This window comes from Mytilus galloprovincialis, chromosome 12 (genome assembly GCF_965363235.1).
Source record: "Mytilus galloprovincialis chromosome 12, xbMytGall1.hap1.1, whole genome shotgun sequence".
In the NCBI taxonomy this organism is placed as follows: Eukaryota; Metazoa; Mollusca; class Bivalvia; order Mytilida; family Mytilidae; genus Mytilus; species Mytilus galloprovincialis.
The window spans coordinates 42,138,485-42,145,757 of NC_134849.1; positions in this window are offsets into that span (position 1 = coordinate 42,138,485).

The following is a 7,273-nucleotide window of genomic DNA, read 5'->3' on the forward strand; positions in this document are numbered from 1 at the left end:
TGTGTTCACACAATCATGTAATTTGACTATGATGTAAACAAAACCCCTTGTCATTTTCATTACTTCTGAATTTATTTTGGCCGTTAATTGCATGAAAATTCTCGTAAAAATATCAATTATGTCTACAGCTTATCCACAATACCACGGCGTTTGATCGGAAACAGGAAACGACCACGATAAAATAGGGAAAGTTTTAATATAGCAAAAACTGAAGGCTTGACTAATTAACTAAAGGCAGACTACAATAAAGTTTCATTTATTCATTTTTATAATGTATTTTGAAATACAATGTACAGACATATCACAGATTTGTAAAAGTCAAACGGTTCATAAACCATTTTATAATTTTACTATGCGTTTATTTCTAACATTTTACAAGATTTGATTTGAAATACACATGTATGACTATTATTATCAACTGCTTCTTGATTATATCAACTGTTTCCGGTTATTATCGCATGCTTTTCTGTAACGTTATCGCTTGACATTTCCCCGTCATTCGGCAAATTCCGGAAAACACACCTCAATGGTACGTTTTTTTTGTGTAAAATGTAACACAGTTGGACAATTTTTTTTTAGGAAACAGTTAAAAAATACATATAAAATATTCCATCAAATACATTTTTCAAAGTTTTAAAAAGAGATTATGTCTGCATGTCTTCTGCTGATAGCATGACCTAGGGCTACATTCTATATATAATATATATTAAGTAGTAAATACAGTAGTTTTGAATATTTAATAAATATACAGCTGTTTAATCCGTAACGCGCAACTTTGATGTAGACCCGGTATCACACCCTTTATCGCATGACTATCCTTTATCACACCCTTCTCGGAAATATGAAAATAGCACAACAAATAGAAATGTTCCTATTCATTTGGGTCCATAATCATAAGAAGTATGGGCAGTAAAAGAGTTAAACTTTAAATTTTGATGTTTCAAAGTGCATATTTCACTCACCAGTCTCTCTTTTTTTTTACAGTATACTTGTTATTCAATTTTTGATATTTTGTTACTTATTATTATTGGGTTTTATATAGTATAACATTACTAAAGAAGATAAAAAAAAAAAGAACTCAATGAAAACTAAACAGAAATAAACAACAAAAATACTATAAACAATATATTTCTATTGACTGCAGGAAGCAACTTGTAAGTTATCCGAGATGCTTCGGATGAATAATATGAAAAAGCTGTTAAAACAAGTAAAAAATAAATATGAACCCTGTTGCTTTGGATCAGTAATCAGTTCCTGTATACTCTCCTATCTTAATATAGCATGTATATGATAAAGTGTATAAAACATGGCGAGATCCATATCACATGATGTATCACCTTGACCAATATCAGACCACGAGCGTAAAGGTCCTCGGGCTGATATTGGTATCTCGTGATTATACGGCATGTGATACGGATTTTTCCATGTATAATTCTCTATATACACTACTTCCAGGTTCATTCAGTTCGTCAATTACTTGATTGCAATAGGGACTTACACAAATAATCTCCTCATTTATCGAAAATGTCAAATGTCATTATTGAATATTGTGTCCATTGTTGCGGAATCTTAATCTCACTAGATATTTTGCCTTTAATGCTAACATTTAAGATCCCGATTGGGAACAATATAAGTTCTCAGAGCTGTCAAATACAGTATGCATTTATATTTATATTTGACACTTTGTCTCCGACCGTCCTCATTATAGAAGATGTTGCTCTTTCTTTGCAGAACATATTATTCGAATTGTCATGATAATATGAAAATGTGTCTTTTCATATCTGTTTTAAGAAGACAAGAGTGAGTAGTAAAAGTATAATTGATCAACAACAAACGTACTTTTGCATGATCTAGCCGTGTTTTCGAAGGTTGATTTTTATGCTCTCATTTTTAAAACTGTCAAATCTTTCGCAGATTATCCCCACAATATAATATAAAAAGATCAAATTATAACCTTTTTTAGAATTTTACACTTTCAATAAATTTATTTTAAGCATCGATGAGTTTAACAGGATCATTTCTAATTTTCAAACACGGGAAATCAGGATGTCATCAATTGCGTATACGAAGTATCTTTCGTATTGTTTAACCTTGTATACGGTAGCGTAAGCATACTTTGGTCCATTGTGTTAAGATTGAGAAATTACGGGGTGGGTTAATGGCGTTATTTCAGGATTATTGCCACGACGACGAAATAGACTAACAATACAAATGCAGACACTGTTATCTTATAAGATAGATGATTGTTGTTCTTATTAAGTCAGGTTGTAAATACGAGATACATTTGTAGGAATGGAAATGGTGTAACCTAAAAAAAATTATCTCTAGCTGACAATGTTACAAAATTTAAAGTATTACTACTATAATGTTTACAAAATTGTCATAATGTCATGGAAATTTAGCCAAACAAGAACGTGACAATGTAACCAAAGACGGATAAAATTATGATGTTCTTTTTAAAAAAAGTCTTGATATGTGTTGCATGGACTTCATAGGTATTAATATTGAATTTGTTGTCAGTAAACTAAAAGCAAGCTAAATATTATAATTATGTACATACTGGTATGCAATTTTGAGGATTTACAATCTGTCGATACCTTTTTCTTAGCATTTCGCAAGGTCATGTTTTTTCATGACTGTTTTTGACGTCTTTACACTAAATCTAGTGGATGTTGGAGGTGGATTGATTGATAATTTAGTCTTGGTTGCATGATTATTATTAGTTGTTATTGGCTCCGATTAAGCTCACAATTACTTAGAGTATTATCAGATATGTACATGGTGTCTTCTTGTTGTTGGGACGTACAAATACCAGCCATGTCCACTCTGTGTTTTTGTTAGGTGTATTTCTTTTTCTATCAATCTAATGAGTTCTGACTGATTTTTTTTAGTTAATTCCTATATTGTACTATTACACCACTGTCCCAGCTTATGGTGAGGGTAATGTAGTTGTAACGCTACAAAGTCTCTACAAACCTAATTTAGTATGAATGTTTAACCATAATGACATCACTTGCAAAATGAAGCTCATAATAGACAGATGAGTTGACAATAGGGTCAGTAACCATTCAACAGGAAGGATTTGATGGTATGTTACTAATTCGCACATCAATAAGACTTACCGGCTAGAAAGCCAGGTTATTATGTAACTATCACATTATTTATAGATGGCGTCGGGAAATTAAACCAAACACAGTATCTGAATCTATTTCTTGACAGACATTTTTTTATACCAGGAAAAAGTATCATTAAACGAATAAGACATAAATAACCTACACAAGTTGGTTCCTCTTTGGGGAAAAACATCAATATAGACTCTATATCAAATTAATGAAATAATGCACAATTAGTGGGATACACTTTTAGTCAAATACTGATAAGGAAATAGTGTACAATAAGAGGTCAATTAGGGGAGTTAGATGTCATGGAATAACCAGGCAATGTTTAACATTTACAGACGAAAATGTTTACTGACTTCGAAGAATGTGACATTTTTACAAACCCAGACTATTGTGCATTGTGTCAGACACATCTGTGTTCGTTGACATTACTATTTGGTCAATGAGACTCAGATGTCTACTTTAGACTGATAAGTCTTATGTTTATGTTTATCACTTAATTATGTATTATGCGATACTAAGACTTTAGTCTCGTTTGTGACACAAATGTGCCAACATTTAGATTTATGTGCCACTGTTACTTTGATACGTCTTTTATAGCACAAAAACAAATGTGGTTACTATAAGACTTAAGAAATCAAAAGCAAAACGAAGTCGACGGACGCCTTTTTTTCGCGTTATGTATGAACAAAGTGCATGATACGGTGGGGTTGTACACATGCAATTTAACGTGAAACCAAATAGTCGAAATTACATGTGGAAATACTACAATAATTCTGATTATTATTTGGATAGACCTATATACTACAATTTGTATTAAATATTAAATACCAGCTCATATTTTTGTCTTCCAAAGAGATATTCTGATTGAAAAAAACCTAGCACAAGAATATAATATAATTCATTTCTGCAATGTCAGTATGTCACTTATTTGGCATACACATTTCTTTTAATTACAAATCAATTTTTGTATCATTTGATTAGGACAGTTTCGAGTTTAAAATTTCCTGTATTTGAGACAACCATAATAACAAAACAAAGATGCATACTAAAACTTTGATAAATGCGTTTTCGAAATGAATATGTCTTGAACAGGAAAAGAAAACAACTGTTTATTTCAGTGTCTCACAACAGATTTAGGTGCATGTTTGTTTCAGTTGTATGCCTTCAAACATAGAACTTGTATACTATTGTGTAACTCTTTGTCTAATGCTTAGTCCGTTGCTATGTGTGTTACATTTGAATGTTGTGTCGTTGTTCTCCTCTTATATTTAATGCGTTTCCCTCAGTTTTAGTTGGTTTCCCCGATTTTGTTTTTTGTCCATAGATTTACGATTTTTGAACAGCGGTATACTACTGTTGCCTTTATTTGGACAATTATTTTTACATTTGATGCATATTTATATTTGATAATGGGGATGAATGGTTTTTGGTCCTCTTTTTCGGTAAATGAAAATATTCAATAATTTTTAAGAAATATCTTTTCAATTTTAGGTCGTATTTCGATTTTTTATCTGTTTTCTTTTTCCTAAACATTTGCCATTCATCACTGTTTTATATTAATTTTTTAAAACTCATGATTGACAGAAAATTGAATTTTAATATGATTGTAAAAATTATTTCGTTTTAATATTCTCCAGAATTTGGCATTTAGAATGAATTTTTAAAATATAAATAGGGTTTATTTATTTCCTCATTTCAAAAACTTAATTTTACTCAAATTTTTAGTAATGATCTATTGGAAATAATTACAATTACTTATGGTCATGTTAGGTTTGTGTTTTTTTTCATATTGTTTTGAGCAATTGACCAATAAATATAATCTAAATATTATATTTGTTTTTCCTTATGTATGAACTAAATTTTATCTTTTATTTTAAGGAAAAAATCCATCAATTATGACACTTTCACCTTACTTTTTTATCATTTGATTATGACAATTTCAAGTTTAAAATTTACTGTATTTGAGATAACCATAATAACAAAACAAAGATGCATAATGAACTTTGATAATTGGGTTGATCATTTGATTAGGACAGTTTCGAGTTTAAAATTTAATTTTTTAAACATACATAACAAATACTTTGTGAGGTGTTAAAGAAAAAATCTATTCATTTATGTCAAAGACTTGTCTAATGTATGCACTATTTATAGCTCAAGAATTCTAAAGCCCCAATTTATACACAAAAGTAATATTATTCAGGCCAACATAGATTTTAAACTATGTGTAAAATAAAACGTGATAGCCGGGCTTTATCCCATTAAACAAGGCATTTTCCTAACACAAGAATTTAAACAACAATTACAATCATTTAAAATGTAGAAAAAAGAGTTCAGACGAAAAGGATGCTAAACGTGTCAAAACTCTTGGTGTCCAATTTACAGGAAACATACAACCTTTCTCTGTATCTGTATCTGTATTTCCCACTTGTGTAATTAGGATGGGTACGTCACAGATTCCTTTCGGCTATTATGTGACGGGTTGGTCTGCGCACAATTAGTCGCGCTTGCTGAGGAGTGCTGATTTAAACTCCTCGGTAGTAGTGGCGCACACTACTGAGTCTTCCAGATGGTTCCAGTTTATTGCAGTGCGCACAAAAATAGAGTTCTTGTATTGTTCTGTCTTACTGGTTGGAACTATGACCGCACGTTTGTTGTTACGGACTTGGTGGTCTATAATGTTTTTTGTTACAGAGTTATTATATGTTGTTGCTTTGATTTGTCTCTTTGGTCTATGAAATTGGATTAAATCGTCGGGAGGAAGCGCTGGTATCTTCCCCTCAACCACTTTGAAAAAGAAGATCAGTCGTTGTTGTTGGCGTCTTGATTGTAATGACGGGAGCTGAAGTTCTTTTAGCATTTTTGTCATACATCCTTCCTCTCTTGATTTGTAGTCTTTGGTAATGAATCTAGCACCTCTCTTTTGTATGGATTCTAGTTTGTCAATGTCTTTTTGGGTATATGGGTCCCAAATAATTGATCCATACTCCATTATTGATCGTATGAGAGCTATATATGCTGTTTTACGGCATTCCATAGGACAGTGTTGTAGGTTCCTTCTAAGGAAGCCTAGGGTAGAACTGGCTTTGTTACACGTATTTGTTATTTGTTCTTTCCATTTAAGATCTTCTTGTATTTGGAGTCCTAGGTATGGGTTGGATGACACTTGTTCAAGCGTGTGGTTGTTAAGGTTGTAAAAACGCTGACTTTTACTTTTCAGGCTAAGCATATAACATTTTTTGGCGTTGAAGCGCATACCCCAGTCGTCGGCCGATTTTTCTAGTGATTTGAGATCCTCTTGTAGTTTGTTATGGTCATTTTGGATTTTGATTTCCCGGTAGAGCAAACAGTCGTCTTCAAATAGTCGTACTGATGAGTTTACTGCATCTGGGAGATCATTTATATGACACAGGAAGAGGATGGGTCCTAGTACCGTTCCTTGGGGAACTCCGGATTCAACTGAAGCATTTCTTGAGTTTTCTCCATCAAGTTGTACTCGCATTTTTCTTTCGGTTAGGAATGAAGTTAGCCATTTGTGGATATTTCCTCTAATTCCATATTGGTCTATTTTGTGCAAGAGTCTATCATGAGGTACTGTGTCGAACGCTTTTGAAAAATCCAGAATCGCAATATCTACTTGGTTTCCTTTATCGTAGGATTGTAGCATATCATGGATTGTAATGGCAAGTTGGGTCTCACAGCCTGGTTTAGTGATGTTAGTACATTATGCTTTTCCAGATGTTTAAGTATATGACGGCATATGATGTGCTCAAGAAGTTTACATGGTACTGATGTCAATGAGACTGGCCTGTAGTTTTCGGCCGCGTGTCGGTCTCCTTTCTTAAATATGCTAGAGATGTTTGCATTTCTCCAATCTTCTGGTAGTGTACCACTGTCTAGTGAGAGCTGGAATATGAGTGCTATTATTGGTGCCAGATGTTCGGAGCATTGTTTTAGTACTCTGTTTGGTATGTTGTCAGGACCAGATGCTTTGGATGGGTTTACTCTCTGTAGCAGCTTTTTTACTCCTTCTGATCTGATGGTAATTTGATGTATGGAGTCTTTTACCCTGATGTTTGTTTTGGGTAGTGTTTTAGTTGTTCCTTTTGTGAAGACAGACGAAAATTGCTCCAGTAGAATTTGCGCCTTCTCCT